The sequence below is a fragment of the Mustela nivalis genome (genome assembly GCF_964662115.1).
Source record: "Mustela nivalis genome assembly, chromosome: 5".
Classification (NCBI taxonomy): domain Eukaryota; kingdom Metazoa; phylum Chordata; class Mammalia; order Carnivora; family Mustelidae; genus Mustela; species Mustela nivalis.
The window spans coordinates 68,870,182-68,878,740 of NC_139024.1; the positions used below are offsets into that span (position 1 = coordinate 68,870,182).

General features: G+C 40.2%; 1 pseudogene across 1 annotated transcript; it reads right to left on the minus strand.

Moving 5' to 3' along the window:
• Positions 1-266: 266 nt before the first annotated feature.
• Positions 267-6,828, minus strand: LOC309864124 (actin-related protein 2/3 complex subunit 2 pseudogene; annotated as a pseudogene). Its single transcript has 2 exons — positions 5,940-6,828; positions 267-539 (listed from the first exon to the last, which is right to left on the minus strand). The product of its transcript is annotated as an actin-related protein 2/3 complex subunit 2 pseudogene (transcript).
• Positions 6,829-8,559: the final 1,731 nt, after the last annotated feature.

Genomic DNA, 8,559 nt, shown 5'->3' on the forward strand with positions numbered 1-8,559 from the left:
GCCAGGCGGGACTGTCCACTGGAAGGTGGCCACATTTAGAGTCCAAGACGGGAAGCAAAAGGTGAATAGGTTAAGTTTTGTTAAGTGTAAGTTTTCCTTTTTTGCTGTGTAGTCATCCTTATTTGTCTTCTGCTTCTTGGAGTCGACATTCCCCTCCTCATCTTTAGCTGCCCGTTGAGCCCCTAACTGCCCCGGCTTCCTCATCTTCCTCACCATGTTTTTCCTCATCATCGCCTTCCTTCTCCTGCTCCCCCATGTCTCCCTCTTCATCCACTCGTTGTTGACTTCCTGCTCCCCAACTTTCTCAACCTCAGTGTCCCCGTTAGCAGGTGCATCTCTTCCATCCTCAGCCTTCTCCACCACTTCCTTCCTCTCCTTGAAGTCCCTGGTGGTGATCTCAGAGCGGTGTCTGCTGCAGCAACCTGATGAGGCACTCTCGGATCCAATGCATTGGATTCAAAATAAAGTGAGAGTTCCAGAACTCTGGAGATAAAGCTGCCAGCGTCCTTGGTGGTGGCCGAGGCATCCAGCAGAGGCGGCTGCAAAGCAGGGGAAGCCGCACACAGGAACAGCGCAAAGATGGGTTTTCAGAGTGGCCAGTGGGAAAGGTGTAAGGTGTGAGGTCTGCGTTTAAGTTCATTATTTTGCATGTGGATGTCCAATTGTTCCACCACCATTTAATGGAAAAACCTGTTTTTTCTCCATTGAATTGACATTTCTCCTTTGGCAAGGTTTTACTTACGTAGGTCTATTTCTGAGCTTTGTATTCAACTTTATTGATCTATTTATTTATTCTTTTGCCAGTACCACTCTGTATTGGTTATTGTAGCTTTAGAATGTCTTTAAGTCGAATAGTGTCAGTCTTCTTGAGTTTGTTCTGTTTCTTCAATATTGTGCGGGCTGTTCTGTGTCTTTTTTTTTTTTTTTAGATTTTATTTATTTATTTATTTGACAGACAGAGATCACATGTAGGCAGAGAGGCAGGCAGAGAGAGAGGGAGGAAGCAGGCTCCCCACCAAGCAGAGAGCCTGATGTGGGGCTTGATCCCAGGACCCTGAGATTATGACCTGAGCTGAAGGCAGAGGCTTAACCCACTGAACCACCCAGGTGCCCCCGTTCTGGGTCTTTTATCTTTCCATACAAACTGTAGAATCAGTTTGTCAATATCCACAAAATAACTTGCTAGGATTTTGATTTATATTACATTGAGCCTATACATCAAGTTGGAAAGAACTGGCATCTTAATGATATTGAACTTTCCTATTCATGTCTACACAACAGCTCCCTGTTTATTTAGATCTTTGATTTCTTTCATCAGAGTCCTTAGTGATTAAAATTTTACTACAAATTCAATTTTTTTTTCTAAAGATTTTATTTATTTCTTTGACAGAGAGAAATCACAAGTAGATGGAGATGCAGGCAGAGAGAGAGAGAGGGAAGCAGGCTCCCTACTGAGCAGAGAGCCCGACGTGGGACTCGGTCCCAGGACACTGAGATCATGACCTGAGCCAAAGGCAGCGGCTTAACCCACTGAGCCACCCAGGCGCCCTACAAATTCAATTTTTTAAAAACAATGTAGTTTATCTACTTCTCTTGAGTGACATTTGATAAGTTTGTTTTTCATGTGATTCATTCATTTCACAGAAGGTTGCAAATTACTGGCATGAAGTTGTTCATACTATTCCCTTACTATCCTTTTAATATGTGCAAAATGTGTGGTCATGCCTCTTCTCTCATTCCTCATGTTGGGTATTTGCGTCTTGCCCCACTCTCTCTCTCTCCATCCCTGTATCCCTCCTGGTTAATCTACCTAGAGGTATATCAATTTTATTAATCTTATCAACACATCAGTTTTATGTTGCATTCATTTTATATATGTTTTCCTGTCTCTATTTCATTGATTTCTGCTCTGATTGTTATTATTATTTCCTTTCTTTTGCTTACTTTGTGTTTCATTTGCTCTTTTTATTTTCTAGTTTCCTAAAGTGAAAGTCAAGCTCATGGTTTCGAAACTTTTTTCTTTTTTAATATACATACTTAGTGCTATTTTGCCCTAATTATTGCTTTAGCAACATCCCACAAACATCAATGTGTTGTGTTTTCATTTTTATTCAGTTCAAAATGCTTCCTAGGAGAAGTACCCATGAAATGATGGGAGTGAAGTCCTCCAAAAATTTCCTGCTCCGTAAAAGCAATGAGAACATTTGCAGCAAAAGTTATCAAAATTCAGAATTCTAGAAATTGATCAAAGGTCTACAACAATCTGAGGATTCTTTTTTCAAGAAAATCACGTGAGTTTCAGTAACAGTGACCATTGTGCAGTTTTAACTTGCTGTCTTCCCGTCCCCCATTACCTAACTCCATCGTAGCTTTAGAAGCCAATAGCCTTGTAAGCACAGTAGCTGTGAAGATCAGCAGCCAAGCAACTCCTGGAGGGGTAAGAAAGGGTTTAGAGCTTCTCAAAATGCTCCATTTCCAGAGCGTTTTCACCATTTGACTAATCTGGAAGCTCCTTGGAAAAGCTCTGAAAATGAAGCATTATTTGACCTCACTCAGAGCATGCTCTGTGCAAACAATATATTACCAAAGCATTTATCAAAAATGATGACCAGTAATTGTTTAACATCACCGCTACCTGAAGCAATGATGACATTTGGGGCTAACACCAGGCTGACCCAAACAAAACAAAACAAATGAACAAAAACACTTAAAAGGAAGAATGGGGAATGAGATAGTCATAAAGGGACTTAAAAACCTTCAATATCCTTCCAGAAGTCTAAAAGGCCCTGTACATGCATGGGGTAGGGTGCACGCCCAGAGAAGAACAGAGAAGGCCCTAATCACCTCCAGGCTGACCTTGAAGCTCTGAATGAGCAGGAAGTAACAGTTAAAGTAAAATTGTAAACTGCCTGCCAGGTCATTGGAAGCTCACCTTTATAAACATGCAGAACCACCTAGCAAAGTCTGGTTGACTTATTGGTTTAAAGCATTTAAGTAAATCTCTGTCCAACAATTATCTAGCCATAAAGCTATCTGCAGAGGCTTCTGGGGGTACACACTTTATCTTCTGAGGATACAGACTTTTTAGGGTTACCCAGGAAAGACTAAAACAAACAGCAGCCGTACCAAAACGATAACAAACAGTCACAAAATAACTCCAAGCTAGGGGAAGGGGATCTGATTTTCAGAGCTGCCAGATTTTATTCACTTACTTTAAATGCATTGTTTTTGTGTGAAACAAAAGAAGTATGAAACGTGCAAAGAAGCATGAAAACATGGCCCATCTGGAAAAACACAGGGGAGAAAAGCAGTCAATGGAAACTCTCCTGATGAAACCAAGATGTTGGACTTACGTAACAGATTTAAAATCAGAGATTATAAATATGTTCAAAGAACTAAAGGAAAACATATCTAAATATTTAAGGTAATTATGAGACTGATGTCTCCTCAAATACAGAATAGTAAAAGAAATTATAAAAACAATTAATTAGGGTGCCTGGGTGGCTCAGTGGGTTAAAGCCTCTGCCTTTGGTTTGGTTCATAATCCGAGGGTCCTGGGATCGAGCCCTGCATCAGGCTCTCTGCTCAGCAGGGAGCCTGCTTCCCTTCCTCTCTCTCTGCCTGCCTCTCTGCCTACTTGTGATCTCTGTCTGTCAGATAAATAAATAAAATCTTTTAAAAAAAAAACAATTAATTAGAGCTTCCAGAGTTTAAAATAACAATAACAGAAATTAAATTTACTTAGAGAGGCTCAACAGCAAATCTGAATTAGCAGAATAAAGAGTCAGTAGGCTTGAATATATGTCAATTAAGATGATCTAGTCTGAGGTACAAAAAAAGAGCCTCAGAGATCTGTGGGACACCATCATATGCAAATTTGTCAACATAGGCATAATGGGAGTCCCAAAAAGAAAGGAGAAGAGGAAGCAGTAGAAAGAACAATAGAAAACTCAGTACCTGAAAACCATCTGAAGGTAATAAAAAACACTGATCTACACATCCAAGAAGTTAAATGATCCAGGAATAAGATAGACACAAAGAGATCCACACATAGATACACTGTAGTCAACTGTTAAAAGCCAAATCAAAGAAAATATGACAGCAACAAGAGAAATTAACTCATCACATACAAGAAATCCACAATACGTTTATAGCTGACTTATCAGAGGCCAGGGAAGCCAGAAGGCCACGGATGACATATTCAAAGTGCTGAAAGAAAAAGACTGTTGACCCAAACTCCCATTTAAAAAACTAAGGAGAAATAAAGACATTTCCAGATAAACCAAAACTGAGAGAATTTGTTACTTAGCAGTCTTATCCTCCAAAAAACTCTTAAAGGGAGTCACTAAGACCGAAAAGAAAGGACAGTAGACAATAATTTGAATTCATACAAAGAAATGAAGAGTATCAGTAAAGGTAACTACGTGGGTAAATATAAAAGCATGATACATTTTTATTGAAATATTGAAGTTAGATTCACATACCAAAATAATCTAATCTTTTAAAGTGTACAAATTCAGTGGTTTAAAGTATATTAAGAATTGTGTAATTATTGCCACTATCAATTTTTAGAATATTTTCATCCCCCGAAAAGACCCATATCTGCTAATAATCTCTCCACTCCCTTTTACCTCCAGGCCTTGGCAACCACTAATCTACTTTCTGTCCCTGTGTCTATTCTTGACAATTTAACGTAAATGGAGTCATGAAATATGTAGCTTTTGTGACTGGCTTCTGTCAGTTAGGATGTTTTCAAGGTTCATCCACATTGTAGTACGTTATGAGTACTTTATTTCTCTTTATAGCTAAATAATATTCCATTGTATGGATATACCACCTTTGTGTATCCCTTCACCACTTGATGGACATTGTGTTTGTTTCCACTGTTTGGCTACTATAAATTATGCTGCTATGAAAATTTATGCACAAGTTTTTGTGTGTGGGCATATGTTTACAACTTTCTTGGGTAGTAAAATTGCTAGGGCATATGGTAACTCCTTAACTTTTTGAAGAACTGTCAAGCTATTTTCCAAATAGCTTCACCATTTTACAAGCCCACCAGCAACGTGTGAGGGTTCTGGTTTCTCCACACCTTCGTCAAAACTTGTTATAGTCAGCAATTCCAATCATCCATGTGGGTATAAAGTGTTATCTCACTGTGTTTTCATTTGCATTTTCCTAATGACTAATACACTGAGCAACTTTTCAGGGTATTATTGGCTATCTTTATTTCCTTCGAGAAGTGTCTGTGCAAACTTTTGCTTATTTTTAAATTGGGTTATTTGTCTTTTTATTGTCAAGTTGCAAGCATCCTTTATATAGTCTGGATACTAAACATACTAAACTCTTATGAAGTATATGATTTGCAAATATTCTCTCCCAATCCATGGGCTGTTTTTTTGGTTTATTTTGTTTTGTTTTACTTCTTGATGGGGCCTTTTGATGCTCAAAAGTATTTTTGTTGTTGTTGTTTTGTGGGGAGGGTGGGTGAGATGGGGGAGGGGGAGAGGGAAAGAGAATCTTAAGCAGGCTCCATGCCCAGCACAGAGTCCAGTGTGGGGCTTGATTGCACAACCCTGGGATCACCACCCAAGCCAAAAATCAAAAGTCCAAGGCTTAATTGACTAAGCCACCCAGGTGCACCATTTTTTTTTTCTTTTTTTAATTCTAGAGAACTATGAAGTCCTTCCTTGCAAGCACAGCTCGTTTCTGTAGATTATTTTCCAAAGGTGTAAAAAATGGAACCAAAATGGAGAATCCCTTAAGAACCTGAAGAAGTGCAATATTTAAAGCTACTATTACCCAGTAGTAAGAATTCCAGCCTTCAGCTGCCAGCCATCTCCTCTTTCTCTTCCCCAGAGTTAGTGGGATGAAACCTTCTTCCCCTTGACTGTTTTCCTTTCTTTTTTCTTAACAACTGGGCATGCATGCTTCAGCACCTTGAGGAAGTTGGCTGTTTTTGCCCACACATGTGTGTGAATATCAGCCTTAGGGCACTTGATGTGTTAGTGTGGATTGTTCCAGAACGAGTGGATCAGGTGGATGGTGTTGTCTCAAGCACTGGAGTTGGTATGCCTCAAGGAAATGGCAGGGAGGTGTATAGCCATTGCTGTCACCCATGTCTTGGGTGTCATGGCAGCACCCATGTCTTTCAACTCCAGAGGAGCTTCCCTGTGGCTAAACAGGACACGTAGGGCTACGTACCTGGTTCTGCGTCCTTCTTTGAACTCTTGCATGAACACTTTTCCAATGACTGCATCATTGTCATCCTTAAACACTGTGCTGAAGATGACCGTGACTTGGTCCTTTTAGACTCAACATACATGGTCTCATCATCCCTCCAATGGGTAACTGCCCTCTGCTTAGAATTGGAAGTCTTTCTCAAAGACAGAAGCAAAACAATTTCGTTTCAACACACCAGCCTTGATGCGCAATGGAATCCTTGGATGTTGGTGGATTTTCAAGGTCATATAGCAGAGACATTGTGTCCTGATTTGGGATTTACCAAGAAATTTCCATATACTATCTGCTATAACTCATCCGCACCATGTGCCTGATGTTCCTTGTTGAATTTCAAGGAAAGACTGACCATCACTTTTGTTTTGTCTCCATTAGAGTTTGAAATATGTTAGAGGACAACATCAAAATCTACAAATGTTACTTCTACTACTTCTGATTTGTTATCAGCAGCGATGTTCTCCACCTTGAGCTTGAGCATCCCTCGATGATGCAGTTGTTCAGGTTGTTCACCTTGAGCAGGATCTCAGCAGAGCCTACCCAGCCCCCCCACGCCCCTCCCATGCCACACCCACCTGCTGCTTCCACCATTGCCACTTCACCGACCTGTGCTGATTGGTTTACTGCTGTTTTGTGTTGTTTTTTTTTTAACTGCCTTTGAGTTTACCCTGGTGATTTTTTCAGAATATTTTTCACCTTCCAGGCTTTCAAATTTAATTATTATATGATTTCCAGAACGGTTTAGCCATTCTGTATTTATTCACCATACTATTCAAATTTCCTGGGTGGTGTTTGCCTCTTCCTTCAAAAACCATTAGAGACATCTTGTGTTTCTGCCAAGCATCTTGTAAGCAACACGTATTTGAATTCTGATTTTAAAAATAATCTGAAAATTATTGCTTTGTCCTTTTCCTTTTATGACATAGCTGTTCTTTTTGATCGAACATCAACTCTTTTATTGCATGTTTCCTATTTTTTTTTTTTAATGATTTGCAGTTTCATTGGCTTTCTGCCTTGTACTATGTGGACTGTATCTTACCTAAACATGTTTTCTGCACTTACTTTGTTTTACTTCTCATTAAGTTTTATACTTGGCTCACTCTCTCCTTGACACTCTTAACTTCCTTCAGCATTCATGAAGCTGTGTATTTCCTGAGTTTTGGTCTTCCCTCTGGCACTTTCTTCTCTATGTTGATGTTTGGCTGCCCTCCCCCTCATTCCTCAAATGTCGTGCTCTTCAGAACTCCCTTTTTCTTTCCAACCCCCTTTCCCCAGTCCATTTCATCCCATTCCTTGGATTTAATTATCATCTATACACTAAAAGACATTCTCAGTCTTTTAGATCTATCCTAGATCCCTCTCCTGGGATAACTACCAGATATCCCCATTTGGATGTCCCCCAGGCACATTAAATACAAAGTACTCAAAATGACACTCATTTCTTTCCCAGTAAGTAAACTTCTCCTTTACCAGAATCTTCCCTCCAGAAAATGACAGCCCTATCCACCTCAATCCTAAAGCCAGAAAATCTGGGAAGATATTTAACTCCCCTATTTCCCTAAACCCCCATATTTCTCACCCACATCTTTCAGTATTCTTGCTTCTGGATTCCATGTAGTGGTGGAATTCATCATCTCTCTATCTACAGAGCCTCTGCTATGGAGACAAGTGACTACGTGCTCTTACTTGGACCCTGCGAAGGTTGTCTAATTAATCATTTTTGATCTATTCTCCGTCCTGCAAACAGGAGAATCTTTTAAATACAAATCTGAGTGTGTTGCTCCTCCACTTAAAACCCTTCAGTTGGGATGCCTGAGTGATACAGTCGAGGGGTCGACTGGGATTGAGCCCCGCATCCGGCTTCCTGCTCAATGGGGAGCCTGCTTCTCCCTTCTCCTCTGCCCCTCCCCCCTCCACTTGTGCGCTCTCTCTCTCTCTCTCTCACTCTCTCTCTCTCTCTGGCTCACTTGCTCTATCTCAAAAGGATAAATAAAAAAATCTTTAAAAAAAAAACAACTCTTCAGTGTATTTCCATTGCATTTGTATAAGCCTTAGAAGGCCCTCCCTGAACTTGGACCTCACTCCTCTTTGCCACCTCTTCTTAACCACCCTCCATGTCTTACTATGTTCTCCGATCATAGCTAGACTACATTTAGTTCCTTGGACATGCTAGGAACTCCGTGGCAGACACTGTAAATTGGCCCCAGTATCTATTGTCTTCTCTTAGTAATAGAACTGACTGCACTCCAGATTCAGTAGGACACAAAATTGGTAGTCACTACTTTTTTTTTTTTTTTCCTGGTTACTACTTTTACTAGCTTC